The sequence below is a fragment of the Rhinatrema bivittatum genome, chromosome 1, assembly GCF_901001135.1.
Source record: "Rhinatrema bivittatum chromosome 1, aRhiBiv1.1, whole genome shotgun sequence".
Taxonomy (NCBI): Eukaryota; Metazoa; Chordata; class Amphibia; order Gymnophiona; family Rhinatrematidae; genus Rhinatrema; species Rhinatrema bivittatum.
Window position 1 is genome coordinate 346,017,199 of NC_042615.1, and position 16,389 is coordinate 346,033,587.

At 40.8% G+C, this 16,389-nt stretch overlaps 1 protein-coding gene across 1 annotated transcript in view; it reads left to right on the top strand.

The window, feature by feature from the left end:
* The window catches only part of WDFY3 (WD repeat and FYVE domain containing 3), a 616,621-nt gene that overhangs the window by 77,464 nt on the left and 522,768 nt on the right, over nucleotides 1–16,389 (top strand).

The following is a 16,389-nucleotide window of genomic DNA, read 5'->3' on the forward strand; positions in this document are numbered from 1 at the left end:
TAATCTTAATGATTACATGAGCATGCGATAAGGTTGGATGCTTTCAGACCATATCCATGGTTCATAGATATATCCCAGAGATGGTCTGAACCATTTATTTATTTATGTATTTATTTGTTTGTTTAGAATTCTTATATACCGACATTCCTGTAAAATATACAGATCACACCGGTTTACAGTAAAACAGAACTGTTGCGGGCGGGCGTTACATTAAACATTGAACCTAAGAGCATAAGAACATACGAAAACGTTCGAAGAAACGTTTGGAGAGAAACATTAACATTAGAGCATTAAACATTAAAACAGCTTAAGGGCATAAGAGCGTTAAAAAAACGTTTGGGGAAACCAAAGGAACAATTGCAAACCAAAAGAAGCTTAAAGCGGAATAACTAAAGACTTCAGTACAGAATTATGGAATATAAAACATTAGATGTGAGGCTTGGAGTCAGGGGAGTGGGGGAGGGAATAAGTGGGAATGAACAGAGGGAGGAAGGGCTGGGGGGGGGGGGGCGGGAGATGAGGAGGGAAAGAGCAGGCGGAAGTAACTGAGGAAGAAGACATCCCGATGAGGCCGGGAGGGCAGGGTAGAGCGGGCGGTGTGCTCAATTTATCCTCGAGCCTTAGATTCTGTCCTTTGAACGGTGTCAGAGTGAGCTTGGGTTTCCGGGAAAACTTGACTGAAAAGCCACGTTTTTAGATGTTTCTTAAAGGTTTGATGGCAAAGTTCTTGACGTAAATCCGGTGGCAGAGTGTTCCATAGAGTCAGCCCTGCTGTTGATAATGCTCTCTTTCTTAGAGTGGATTTGGCCGGGGGGGGGGGGGGGGGGGGGGGCATACAAGGAGCCTTTGTACGCTCTTCTAACTGGTCTGAGGTGTGTGGACGGAATTGAATACTAAGTTTGAGTGGGGCGATGTTATGTATGTCCTTGTGGATCATCATAAGAACTTTAAAAGAGATCCTAAATTTGACGGGTAGCCAGTGAAGAGACTGAAGGATGGGAGTAATATGGTCTCTTTTATTTGAGTTAGTAAGTATCCTAGCTGCTGCATTCTGGACCATCTGTAGGGGTTTGATAGTTATTGCAAGGAGACCTAGCAGGAGTGAATTGCAGTAGTCTAATTTAGAGAGGATAATAGACTGAAGTACCAAACGGAAGTCTCGAAAATGCAGGAGAGGTTTCAGTTTAAGTACTTGTAATTTAAAGAAGCATTCTTTAGTGGTATTGTGGACAAATGATTTTAAGTTGAATTGGTTGTCGAGCCGAACCCCTAAGTCTCTGACAGAAGGGGAATGGTTGATAGCTGTTTTGGGGAGTTGAGGAGAACGTGGTTTGGTTGAGGAGAACCATGAACCTAAGCCTGAATTTACCTTGCTTGCTTGCTGTTTTTTATATAATTTATTGAATTATATTGATATTTTGCTGCCATCATAGTGTTATAAATTGTTTTATGTTGATATTTTGTTACTTAACATGCATTTTATTGTAATTTTATAAACTTGCTTTGAGCCTGTCCAAAGTGGAAAGGCAATTTTAAATAAAAATTGATCATTGTGCATATATATCCTGCTCTGGGATGTGGCATTCAACTACCATTTGTTGCGCATCCCATCCACGCTTGGCCCGCGTCTGCTCCACCTCACCTCTGCTTCAACGAGTCCTGGGTTGACCTCCCCCGCTGCTGCTGTTAGCTTGGCTTGGCCTTGGTGTCCTGCGGTGGTGACCGCCGGACCTTCCACCTCTCACCAGGCCTCACGGCATGGCTCGGCGTCCTCCGTGGCATTGGCCCTGCCCCAGGCGCACATGCGCGGACTGCCCGGCCTCTTAAAGGGCCAAGGGCGGGTCCCAGCTCTGTGGCGTGCCCTGATTGAACTGTATACTTGAGAGAGAGAGAGAGAGAGAGAGAGAGACTGGTCATAATGTCATTCCTATAGGTAGGTATTTGTATCCCTATGGTAGGCCCACCTAGTAACTCGAGGTGGGGTTTAGGTAAGAGTGTAGGGAGTTAGGGGCCACTTTGACATTCTACGTGACATGTACAAACATTTGTTTTAAATGAGCTACTTGCTATCTTCATGGAGTGCCACCTGGTCCTATTATCTGAGAGAGTAAATAACCAATTTACATTAACTTGTTCAAGTCCTTTCATGATTTTTTAGACTTCTATCATATTCCCCCTCAGTCATCTCTTCAGACTGAACAGCCCTAACTTCTTTAGCCTTTCCTCATAGGGCAACCATTCCATGCCCCTTATCATTTTGGTTGCCTTTCTCTGCACTTTCTCCAGTGCAGCTAAATCCTTTTTGAGATGCAGTGACCAGAACTGCACATACAGTTCAAGGTGCGATCTCACCATGGAATGATACAGAGGCATTATGACATCCTCCATTTTATTTGACATTCCCTTCCTAATAATTCCTTACATTCTGTTTGCTTTTTGATCGCCACAGCAGACTGGGCTGATGATTTCAATGTATTATCCGCTATGACGCCTAGATCTCTTTTCTGGGTGGTAACTCCTAAGATAGAACCTAACATTGTGTAACTACAGCAAAGGTTATTTTTGGTGGTGGTCACTTCAGCACGCAGTCAGTAAGTTCCAGGTCTTAGGGCCTTATTTTCTAAACGGATTACACGCGATACCAAAATGGAGGCGGAGTCGGCCCCGGAAGAGGAGGAGTTGGGGTGTCACTGGGGCCGACTCCACGAAGACGCCGCGGACGACGAAAAGGTAAGGCCCTTTTCGCGTCCGAGTTCGTGCCCAATAGCTATACCTTCTATGGTGGCGCTATTGGGTGCGAAACCGGCAGCGATCGCACCGTGATGGTGTGATCGCTGTCGGCTAGCGCAGGCCCGCCCCCCGTTTCGGCCCCCCGCCCCTCATTCCCTAAAGTATCGCAGGCCTGCGATACTTTAGAAAATGAGGCCCTTAGTGACTTATCTATTTATACTAAGTTTTTTCATGACAGCATGGTCTTACGTGCTTAAGGTGGTGTTGGACTTTCATCCTTCCCCAGGCCCCATTCACACCAGGGCAAACAGTCCTTGCACAGTTTGAAACATAGAAACATAGAAATGACGGCAGAAGAAGACCAATCGGCCCATCCAGTCTGCCCAGCAAGCCTCACACTTCTTTTTTCTCATACTTATCTGTTTCTCTTGGCTCCTTAGCAACCCTTGGTTCTATTACCCTTTCTCCCCCACCATTAATGCAGAGAGCAGTGATGGAGCTGCATCCAAGTGAAATATCAAGCTTGATTAGATAGGGGTAGTAACTGCCGCAACAAGCAAGCTACACCCATACTTATTTGTTTACCCAGACTATGTTATTCAGCCCTTATTGGTTGTTTTTCTTCTCCCCTGCTATTGAAGCAGAGAGCTATGCTGGATATGCGTGAAGTATTAGTTTTTCTTCTCCCCTGCCGTTGAAGCAGAGAGCTATGCTGGATATGCGTGACGTATCAGTTTTTCTTCTCCCTTGCCGTTGAAGCAGAGAGCTATGCTGGATATGCGTGAAGTATCAGTTTTTCTTCTCCCTTGCCGTTGAAGCAGAGAGCTATGCTGGATAAGCGTGAACTATTAGTTTTACTTCTCCCCTGCCGTTGAAGCAGAGAGCTATGCTGGATATGCATTGAAAGTGAAGTATGCATTGAAAGCCACATTAACTATCAACAAATATTGAATAAGCCTAATAATTGGTAATACCTATAGCCTTTGAACTCTCCGTTAATGTTACATACTCTTACCCACCCATGTTTTGTTTTTTTTTTGTTTGGTTTTTTAAAAAAAATTTGGAGATGGCAGCCCTCCATCCTTCCGCTCCGTGAAGGTGGAACACCAACCACTGGCCACTGGCATCCCGCTCCGTGAATGCCTCTGTGGCTACTGCCACACCGTGCAGTGTTTTGCTGCCTCCTATTTATACACGTCCTCTAGACCTGATGGATCCACAATGTTTATCCCACGCCCCTTTGAAGTCCTTCACAGTTTTGGACTTCACCACTTCCTCCGGAAGGGCATTCCAGGCATCCACCACTCTCTCCGTGAAGAAATACTTCCTGACATTGGTTCTTAGTCTTCCTCCCTGGAGCCTCAGCTCGTGACCTCTGGTTCTGCTGATTTTTTTCTGACGGAAAAGGTTTGTCGTTGTCTTTGGATCGTTAAAGTTTTTCAAGTATCTGAAGGTCTGAATCATATCACCCCTGCTCCTCCTTTCCTCCAGGGTATACATATTTAGATTCTTCAATCTCTTCTCGTATGACATCCGATGAAGACCCTCCACCTTTCTGGTCGCCCTTCTCTGTACCCCTTCCATCTTGTCTCTGTCTCTTTGTAGATACGGTCTCCAGAACTGAACACAATACTCCAGGTGAGGCCTCACCAAAGACCTGTATAAGGGGATAATCACTTCCCTTTTCTTACTTGATATTCCTCTCTCTATGCAGCCCAGCATTCTTCTGGCTTTTGCTATCGCCTTGTCGCATTGTTTCGCAGACTTCATATCATTAGACACTATAACCCCTAGGTCTCTCTCCTGCTCCGTGCACATCAGCCTTTCCCCCCCCATCGAATACAGTTCATTCGGATTTCCACTCCCCATATGCATGACTTTGCACTTCTTGGCATTGAATCTCAGCTGCCATATCTTTGATCACTCTTCCAGTTTCCTTAAATCCTGTCTCATTCTCTCCACTCCTTCCGGCGTGTCCACTCTGTTGCAGATCTTAGTGTTGTCTGCAAAAAGACAGATCTTACCTTCTATCCCTTCTGCAATGTCGCTCACAAAGATATTGAAAGGACCGGTCCCAACACCGATCCTTGCGGTACACCACTTAACACCGCTCTCTCTTCAAAGAAAGTTCCATTTACCATCACACATTGTCTTCTGTCCATCAACCAGTTTGCAATCCAGGTCACCAACTCGGCACTCACTCCTAAGCTTCTCGTTTTATTCACCAGACTCCTGTGCGGAACCATATCAAAAGCTTTGCTAAAATCTAAGTAGATGACATCGAGCGCTCTTCCTTGATCCAATTCCTTGGTTATCCAATCAAAAAAGTCAATCAGATTTGTCTGACAGGATCTTCCCCTGGTGAATCCATGCTGCCTCTGGTCCAGCAATTCTCCGGACTGTAGATAGTTCACTATTCTCTCTTTCAACAGTGACTCCATTACTTTTCCCACTACTGAAGTGAGGCTAACTGGTCTGTAGTTACCAGCCTCCTCTCTGTTCCCATTCTTGTGAAGCGGGACCACCACCGCTCTTCTCCAATCACTCGGCACCACTCCCGTTTCTAGGGATCTATTGAACAGGTCACACAGCGGACCCGCCAGCACATCTCTGAGCTCCTTCAGTATCCTTGGATGAATCCCATCAGGTCCCATGGCTTTGTCCACTTTCAGATTCTTTAGCTCTTCCCATACATTTTCTACTGTAAAAGGATTTTCTTCTATTCCACTTCCTTCCAGTTTCTTGTTGTGTAGAGATGGTCCTTCTCCAGGGTCTTCTTTAGTGAACACAGAGCTGAAGTATTCGTTTAATATTTCTGCCATTTCTTCATCTCTCTCCACACATTGATCATTTCCACCTTTCAATTTCACTATACCACTTTGGAATTTTCTCTTTTCACTGATGTATCTGAAAAATGTTTTGTTACCATTCTTTATCTCCTTGGCAATCCTCTCTTCCGCTTGACTTTTTGCCCGACTTGATTAGTTTCTTCGTCTCCCTCAGTTGACTCAAATATTGTTCTTTGTGCTCATTGCTTTGGGATCTTTTATATTTCTTGAATGCTGTTCTTTTAGCCTTAATTTTGTCAGCCACCTCCTTTGAGAACCAGATAGGTTTCATTTTTCTTTTGCTTTTCTTTACATTTCTAACGTATAGAGTAGTTGCCTTGGTAATTGCTCCTTTTAGATTGGTCCACTGCTGATCCACATCTCTCTCGTTCTCCCAGCCTTTTAGTTCTTCCTCTAGGTACTTCCCCATTTCTTCAAAGTCCATGTTTTTGAACTGTAAAACTCGGGTCTTTGTGCTTCTTTTCCATATTCTTTTAGTGATCTTAAACCATACCGTTTGATGATCACTGGTGCTGAGGTGGGCACCCACCTGGACATCAGAGACATTATCTCCATTAGTGAGCACAAAGTCGAGTATAGTTCCTTCTCTAGTGGGTTCAATTACCATTTGTTTGAACAAAGTTACTTGCATGGCATCCACTATCGCTCTTCTATTTTTAGATTCTGCAGATGGGATTTTCCAGTCTACATCTGGCATATTAAAGTCACCAACGATCACCACTTCTCCCTTCTTTCCTATCTTAAGGATGTCTTCAACCAGGTCTCTGTCCAGCTCTTCCTTTTGGTTTGGAGGCCTGTAAACCACTCCAATATAAATGGATGCTCCGTCATCTTTTTTAGGTCGAACCATCTTAGCCATCTATCTGGAGCGGACAGAAGCCCATAGACAGTCCACCCAACTTTTTGTTGGTCCCCTTTTTTGTTGGAGAAGCGGCCTGTAGCTAGGGATTCATCCATGTTTGAGGACTACCATCTTGCTTGTCCTCGGAGAAAGCAGAATTGCTTACCTGTAACAAGTGTTCTCAGGATGTCAGTCATCACAACACCCACCCACCACTCTACAGAGTTGGGTTTCCAACGTGGATTGTTTCTTCTGGAATTCTATGACAAAAGACTGAGGGCACCCTGCGTGGCCAAGGAAGTCCTTCTGCCTGAAAAGGTACTTCCCTCCGCCATGTCTTGTGTCAAGTTTTTTTTGTATCAGAAGTCATATTAAACATAGGGCATTTTTTGTTTTACATCCTTATTTGTAAATAATTTTATAATCACACATTTTAAAATAGTCTCATAATATGTTCCTTTTCAGGAAAACTGTAATAAGCTCTTTCATTTGTTTCATTGATGTAATATTTCATCTTTGATCAACAGATCCATCTATTATTAAGTTTAATTAATTCCCAGGAAAAAAATATCCAATTGTATTTGCACACTGTGTCATGTTTTATAATGAACGAGAAGAAAAATCCATGAAATCATGAGAGCAACAGTTTGGCACATGTGGCTAGTGATGGATTTCACTAAATGCCACCCCTAGGCAGTGCTGGTGGTGTTGTGCCCTGCCCCCCCTCCCACATCTGTACACCCTGTATCTGATTCAGCACATACTGAAATTTTCTAAATTTCTACAATTTTTAAAAATAACTTCCAAATTTGGATTTTAACCTAAGGTGTTGATTAGTAATGCCAGCAGTCAAGACAGATTCATTCTTGGACTACTAAAGTAGGACCAAGAAATCTGGAAAAATTTGCCAGATTTAAATAGAGACCTTGGACTGGTAGCAAATATTCTTATGTTTCCAGTAAAAGGCGAAATAAAAATACCGATGAGTTTCCTGATGAATAAATAAGAAAAAAACAACCTTCAACTGAACGAGGCTCATGGATTGGGAGAATCAATTCAGACTAGCAACCAGCTGATTTCAGGAGTGCAGAAAGAAAATCCCCATAGACTAATATGATAACTACATTAATTGAGTCACTTTTGCAGACTAGGGCTGGAAAAGATATTAGAAACCTTACTAATCAAGCCATAAAACTAGTCTGTTTTCTATTACATGTTTTTCATGTGTATGGGCCTCTCCAGGATTAGAATTAGCAGTGAATACCATAAGTAAAACTTCTTATTTTGCAGTGTTGTAAATTGTATGGGAAGGAATACCATTGCTCATCATAGATGCTTTTCAGATTCATATTCTAATGAGGAAGCATCTTTTTTTTTTTTTTTTCTATTAACTGTAAAGGCATAAAAAAAAATCAATATTGTGTAACATTTTACATAAATCCAGAACCAATTCTGTGCCAAAAATAAAAAAAGAGATTTCAATATTGAAATTATCATAGAAACTTTTTATAAAGCATGTTTGCAAATTCAATTTATATTCATGCTGCAGAGGAAATGCTGCTGGATCCATTCCAGTTTTGTTCATGCATTTGGTACAAATATATGTTGAACTATTTATTTTGTTGAAACAATGAGTTTTTGTAAAAGGAGAGAAACTAATTCCCCTTGTTACTGGACAGTGCTATGATTTATTTGAGAATAAGCATTCAAACCCTTGAGAAAAGATTCAGAAAATTTCCAGACCCAGCTACCACTGGTGTACGTTGATTTTTTTTGCTCTCTGTCTCACTTCTATTCCGTGTTAAAATTGAGAAAGTGCATAGTTTTTCCTTCTCTGCTGTACTTTTATTTCTTGTGAGATGCACTTTGTAAACAAAGCCATTCTTGTATAAAACTATCTCTTCTGCAGACTGACAGCTGGAACTTTGTTTCCTTAATTAATTGTTTTAGATTAGGGAAGTGAAAAATGTAGGATTGTTTTGTCTTATCTTGTTCCAAGCCAACCCTGAGATTTCCCCCCACCACATCCAAAGGAAGCTTTTTGTTAAACCCCTCATTCTCTCTGGGTGTTATGCATATTCTCCCACATGAAGTGTGTCTTGGAGCAGAAGATTTTAAAGCCAAGTTTTAAAGGCTGAATTTAAGCTCCTATGACAGTGATGTTTCTAACCTTTTTACATAGTTATGGGTGTAAACGGAACTGTAAAGATAATCCCATCCTTGAGGTAAGGCTGAGCAACTATAGTGCACAGTTTTGTGCCTGTTTATACATGTTTAAAAGAAATGCAATGATATGATATGCGTAGTGTGTGTGTGTGCTAGGAAAAGTGAACTATGCATAGCACAGCATTAGCACATTCGCCTCAAAATTCCTCCTTGCAAAATGACTTAAGGGGCCAGTTAGCCTGAGAGAACCCCCCCTTCATTCTTCTGCTGTCCTATATACCAAGCTTGCAGGGAGGGGGGAGGTTGTGCCACCTTACTGGCAATAAACATGAGATAAACAAAACCTAAGAAAGTTTTAAGCCCTACCCAGAACCTTCCAAACTAGCCAGGTCTATAATCCCTCTTTCCCCAATATTCCCAAAAAGTCAGACCTTCCAAAGGGTCCCCCATCCCAAACAGGCACAACAGCAGTCCCTTACCATCTACGAGTTTATTGTCCAAGAATACTCTGGCACCTTTTGCATAGTGAACTCTGAACTGTGCACACAATTCAAATGTGGAGTTTTCCTTTTTGATTTTGCTAATTTCTTGTTTCCCCCCTTTCCAATGGGCTAATAGAAGGGTGCCATATTAGGAGAATTCATTTGCACTCTGCCGTTTATTTTCTTTTGTTCTTTCCTTTGGACTTGTGAATAATTCCATTTTGTTTACTGTTGCTTCTTTTTCAAGATTCTCCTGATAAGTTAATTTGTACAATTTCAAATACAATTAAAATAAAATAATAAAAAGAAGCTATTATTTTTGTCTCGCTTTAACACTTTTAATGCAGAGTTTCAGTAGCTGCGATAGTGAAACTGAAGTCTCTGAAGATTGTGATACTTCTTATTAGACCAACATCAGAGCTACCCAGAGGTGATGATGTTGTGCATGAACTATTGAAATCACACACATCCCTTCTTCAAAAGGAAGTTTTATATTGTACCACGCCTGGAGCATAAATTTGAAATGGCGTGAAATAAATGTAATAAATAATATTAAATTATAAGTATGTAGTCTCACCCAGTCAAGATTCAAGAAACTTTGTTGGCATGACAAATTTGTACATTCAGATAAGTAAAGTTATGCATCTAGTATACAGAAATTCAAGACAGCCACTGACAGCCATTAGGAGGACAAGAAATAGAAATTGCCAACCAGGAAAGGAACCTAGGAGTAATTGTCTCAGACGACTTGAAGGTTGCGAATCAGAGTGATAAAGTGGTAGGGAAAGTTGCATGACTGGGTGTATAAGAGGGATATCACCAGCAGGAAAGAAGAGGCAGTAATACCCTTGTTTGGGTCACTGGAGAAACCTCACTGAATACTGTGCTCAGTTCTGGAGGCCATACCTTTTGTAAAGACATCAGAGAGAGACATAGTGGAAATACTTCTTCACTGAGAGGGTGGTGGATGCCTAGAATAGGCCAGCAGAGATCATAATAATGAAAACTGACAGAATTTAATCATGCTTGGGAAGTGGTAAGGGCAGGTAGAAGAGTAGCAGATTAATTGGGGGATCATAAGTGTTGGGATAGTTTTAGACCTCGATGTGCTCAATCCATGGGACATTAGAGGGCCCTAAAGGGAAAATGACAAATCCAATAATGCAAAGCAGCAATATGGGCCACACAAAGCTTTCAAGCTTGGTCAACCAACATGGCCACCAAAGTTTTATGCAGAAAAACCAGGTAGATTTGAATGAGTCAAATGGTTCTTTTTTTATAATTTTTTTTTGTGCATTATCTCAATTACATATCAAGAATAAACTTGATTAAAGAGTATGTTCAGAGATTCTGAATAATATTACATAACCATTACATATATCAAAGTACCGATAAATCCTACTCCAAAGCTTTAAGTCCACAAGGTAGGAGGATCCAATACCAGAATTATAATATAAACTACAAGTACAATAGGGAATAATTTGTCTGCATCTGTACAGGAGGCTTCAATAATAATGAGAGATCACATAACCAGTTACATAGAGATTAATTAACAATGTTATCTAGAATGGAGACATTTACTGCTTTATCACTCAAAAACTGTACCAATTGAGATGGCATAAAAAAGAAATATGAAGCTTCTCTATACTTTGTGTAACACTTGCAGGGGAATTTTAATAAGAAAAAGGACCCTATTTGCTGGACCTTAGGTCTAAGAAGTAAGAATTGCTTCCTCTTCTTCTCTGTTGTCTTAGATACATCAGGAAATATCCTAACCTGCAAGTTCAAAAACAGTTCTAATCTATGTCTATAGAATAATTTCAACATCCAATCCTTATAAGATTCCAATACAAATGTCACTATTAATGTCGCTGGAATAGCTTGAGTCGTATTCGATGTCTCCAGGATTTCTGAGACGTTTAAAGCTGGTAACGCAGACTCCTCTACATGCACAGATTGATTTTCCTTGCTAGACTCCATCTTGTTTTGTCCCAAATTATCTTTAAAAGACGGCAGATAGAATGCTCGCGTCAAAGATGGGACAGCATTTTCAGGAATTTTAAGTATTTCTATGACATATCTTTTAAACATGTCCTTTAGTGTTATATATGTCTTTGGCAAGTTCACTAAACAAAGATTTTTACCCTTCACCACATTCTCCAAATTTTCAATTTTTACTTAATAACAATGAATTTTCTTTTACTAAAGATTCCTGCAACAACTTTCCAGATGGCAATTTTGTATTAACCTCACTGATCTGCTGAGTATTTAATTTTACAGATTTTTCCATAAGTTGTATACGTGTTTCATGATCCCTATTTCTGGCTACCAAGGAGTTTAGTTGACTTGATAGCAGATTCCCCAGGCCTTCTATAGCTTCCCACAAAGAATCTAACATTATCAACTGAGGTTTAGCCAAGGGGAATCACAATCTTGGCTGTACTGGAGTAGAAAAACTTCCCATATTAATCTTATAAACCTCTCTCCTGGTTAATTTATCGGCAAACTCGTTGGTGATCCTGCTCAGACGTGCACGCCGTCCCCTCCGGGATTAGGGTTCCCTGACTGGTGTTCTCTGATGCCTGCAACATCGGTAGGCATCTTCACCAGATTCCCTTCCGGGTTTCACAAGTGGCAGGGTTCGCCGGTGCCTCTCTCCAGATCGAGGACAGAGATGTTTCTGAGTCAGGTGGGGAAACCTGCATCTCCTCTGTGGCTCCGGACCGTTGACTCCTCTCCCGACCTCAAGCCCTGTTGAACCACATGGCTATTCATTGGGGCAGTCACCGGCGCATTCGGGGGAAGCCTAGGGTAAACTTTGTCCTTTGCTAGTTATTTCCTGGCCGAATGAGGCATCTAAGGCAATAGTTTTGCAAGAAATTCTGAGAAAAGTAGAACCTCGGCGTTTAGCTCGAGTATGCAGGCGCCATCTTGGATCAAGCCAAATGGTTCTTATCTGCCAGTATCTACTATGTTAGTTTGTTGCCAAAGCAATGCATAAAGTGGTAAAATGAGTCTTTGGATAAGTCTGATGGTGATCTAATATTCTGCAGATTACAATATATTTCATCTTAAAAAGATTTTCCAGTTCTGAATGTGGGAGAAATACTTTTCCCGAATTACTCATATGCAGGACTGAAAGTGAATTTCAGTACTTTTTTTTCTTATTGTCCCTGGAAAGAAGATGAACACAGAAGTCCTATGGGAATGTCCTGTAAACACCACAAAACTAGATGCAAAATACTCCGCTCAGAAAGTTGATGGTTCACTGAGACAGGTAATGCTTGAGTGAATCCTTCAAAGAGTAATAGATGGCTTTCCGCACCATCTGTCTTCTTACACATCTTGACATCTTGGAACACTTCATATGAAATTGCTCCTCTTGACAGCTCTGTCCTAATACTGTACAGAATGTGACAATCTGAAAACTACAGCTATTGAAAATGATCTTTAAGAATCCTGCACATTGACAACCTGTTTCCTTCCCAAAATCCGGGAAAGATGTTTTCTTTTTAAGTTGATTACAAAGCAAACTGCCAACTGCAGTTAATAGAGAGAGAGAATTTCGCAGTCTGCTTGGGCTTTCTCTGTGATTCTTCTGGCATGTAGTTTCGAACTACGGTTGATAAATAAGTGCTGTTTTAGTGGCTTCTTTTAGATATCTTTTTAGCTTTTGACTTGTAGGGAAGGCGGACTATGTTCAGTGCTTTCAAAATAACCTCACATAAAATCAGTTTGTTCTGGGCAAACTTCATTTTTAAGATGCCATGATACAATTGTATATTGATTTGCTTAGTGATAGGTTTCATTGTGAAATCTTTGTTGTACCGTATGTTTATTATATTATATATCAATTGTACAGCACACCGAAAAAGCTTTTATTTATTTATTTGAAAACATTTATAACCTGCCAATCTGATAAAGCTTGTTCTCAGCAGGGTATAGCAAATCTAAAACATACAATACCTTCATCAACAGAGCAAAAAATAAAAACACATCATATAAAAAAAGTTCCAAATTACAAAAATATTATGATAATTAGGTCCTAATAAAACACATTTCTACTGGGAGCTGTATGTAGGAACATTTGTTCAAAGTTGAAAGCCTTTACTTTTTTTTTCAAAAAGTCAAAAAATAATCCATCATATGCAGCTCCATAGGAAGTGTATTCCATAGCTTAGGGGCTGCTGCAGCAAAAGCCCTAGCACACAATTCTGTCACACGAAGGCTCTTAATAGATGGTATTGATGACAACATCTTCCCTTGCTACCTTAGAGAATGTACAGGAGAGTAGAAGGAAAGAACAGCACACATTATGGAGCATTTCCTTGTAAGGCTTTAAATACCATAGTAGTTACCTTGAATTTAACCCACCAAAAAATCGTCAGCCAATGTAGATCAGCTAATCCTGGGGAAATATGTTGCTGGTGTGATATGCCAGTCACCATACGAGCTGCTGCATTTGGCCCTAATTGTAACACCCGCAGAAGCAACATCAGGAGTCTTAAATAAAGGCTGGATGGGGAGAGGTAGGAAAAGGAGACAGGAGGAGAGAGGTGCAGATAGGGGGAGATAGGGCAAAAGAGGTGGAAAAGCAGAAAAGAAATGTGAGTGTGTACAGAGCAGCAGAGGTGGGAGGGGTAGGAGAGATATGTGAGGAAGAGATGGGCCAATGGAGGCTGATAGAGAAACAGGAAAAGATGGAAGGGTAGGGAGACATCAGGCGTGACAAAGAGAGATCGGTGGGAGGTGGGGTGCTGAAATGATACTGGAAAGAAGAGACAAGAAGGTTACAAAATGCTCTCTTATGGCGACTCAGCATCTTGATGGCTATGTGCAAGCCTCATTTGTATAATAAATACCCCTCCCCACCCCCCAGTTTTTGATGCACCAGTGTAAGCTTTCTTTCCTATCGGTTGTATTATTTTGAAGTTTACAACATTCTGCATTCAAAAATGTTTCACAGTTTTTTGTATGCATCTTGGCAAGCCCTTCATTACTCTTTTACTTGACTTTAATTTCTTCCCTTTTCTTGTCTGTTTTTCTTCTTTTACTTTTCATGGCTTTTCCTCCTCGTTTCCCTTTCTCTTTTCTTTCTTTCCCCCCTTTTTTGTAGTTGCATACTTTCTATCTCCTGCATTTGTAAGCATATCTGCCAGTTCTCAGTAACCTCCACCTGCCCCCTCCTGCCTCCCTGTGCATCTTCCTGTAAGTACCTGACCATTCACGCAGCTTTATTAGGGCTCAAGTCTGCACTGCCGCTCATTCATTTCAAACTGGTGCTAATTCCGTGTTTTATTTTTCTGGCTATTTAATAAAGGCCTTGCATTTTGTAACTCAAAAGTAGAACACTATTAAATCAGAAGGAAGTTGCAGCAACCACGACAGCTGTCTGTTGAGAACGCCGGGTTCATACATGGGCCTGTTGTACTAAAGGGATTTTCTTATTTTGTTTCCACTGGGGGAAAAATGTCTTGTATATATGGGCTATTGGCTGCAGTTTGTTGGCAATCAGAACCAGATTACTATACGCAAGGTGTGCTTAATGCTCATAATCATGTGTAATGATTTTGCATTTTTTGTGTTATCTTTTTGTTTGTTACTGTATATGATTATGTACCTAATGTTTTGATTTGTTAAAATCACGTGTTTTCTTTTTGATTATGAGCGGTATATTAAATTAAAATGAAGTAGGAAAACCCATTTGGCACACAGTTCTTAATCTCCGTTTTGGACATTAGTCAGCACTGAAATTTATAAAAGTATACATTTTTCCTGCACTCTTTTGTTGCATGTACTGAATGAGAGACGTGAGCTGCAGTTCATTCTATGGTCAGTTACAAAAAGCGTTCTGAACACTGCTGTGCTGTAATGGTGTTCTTAAGCCAGATGCCAGTTATTTAGAGTGCCTTTTCAATAAACACATTATTGCTGGACCTGGCAATTATCTTCTGCACATACCGTGTTGCCTCTCTATTAAATAAAGCATTTCTATCCTTATTAATATCATTTGTACAGCGCATACCGGATGCATGCAGTGCTGTACAGAGACTCTTAATAGACAGTCCCTAGGTCTAGAAGCTTACAATCTACTCAAGAAAGGCAAGCAAAAAAATAAGAGGCTTTGGGCTAAAACAGCAAGGCCATGACTGAGAAGAATTAAAGTAGGTGGTTATAGGTGGGATTGAATTGAGGATATTAATTTTCTGTCATGAAATATGGTATTGGGGTCTGTAAATATTTAAAGGAGAATTCTGGTCTGGTGTGAGGGTGAATACTTGTGTATGTATATGAGTAGCAAGAAATGACAGGAGTTGAGTGGCCCATTATAGACAACCAATTTATGAAAACATGAGCTTTCGAGGACAATGTCCACTTCATCAGATGCTCTTCGTCATATGTCTGTGTGTTTTTGTAAGTGTGTGTGTGTGTGTGTGTGTGTGTGTGTGTGTGTATCTATCTATCTATCTATATAGAGGTTCTCTGTGCAAAGGCCACACTCTGCCTTTCTTTCATGTAAATGAAATGCATTTATTTATTTATTTTATTTATTTATTGGTTTTTATATACCGACATTCATCAATGACATCACCTCGGTTAACAGTGAAACAGTAAACTAAGCAAAAAACGTGTTTGACATAAAACAGGCGAGAAAAAAACAAGCATTGTGAACTACACTTAAGTTGGGTTGCATTTAATACTAGCAGACACTGGTTTACCTGAAATGAATCCCCACCCAGGCGCTCATGTCAGTCTTATTGTACCTACTGTCAAACCTGCTTGACTTAGTTTTGGGGCGATGGGCTGTCAATCGCAGTAGCAGGGAAGCATTCTCTTTCCTGTCTTTGTGCCTGGTTAAACCATCAAGCATTGTTCTAGTTTAGCAATCATTACTCTGACTGTGTGCAGGTCATCACTGTATTAACTGAGACAGGAATCTGTGACCGGCTCAGAAAGATCTCTCTTGTGGCCAAGCCTGATGAACTGTACTTTTAACTGCATGGAAAATTCAAGATGTTCCTTAACCCGCCTCCTGCTCATGAACATTTCTGTGGTGTGTATGCATAATGCTTACTGTTGCATGACTTGTACTTCCCAGTTCAAGCAGGAATAATTACAGCCGTGCTGGATTAAGAAATTTCAGAAGGGGCGTGGCTCCGGTCTCGTGTATATTTTTATGCTGGTATCCAGAACGTCTTTAGACCAGAAAATAGGTCATTCGGGCCACAACCAACCCAAGCTTTCATGCTATCCACAAAGAAGTAATGAATGATAAAAGCATACACAAGCGTGCTTGAAAAGTGTCTCCCGAATGTGGAAA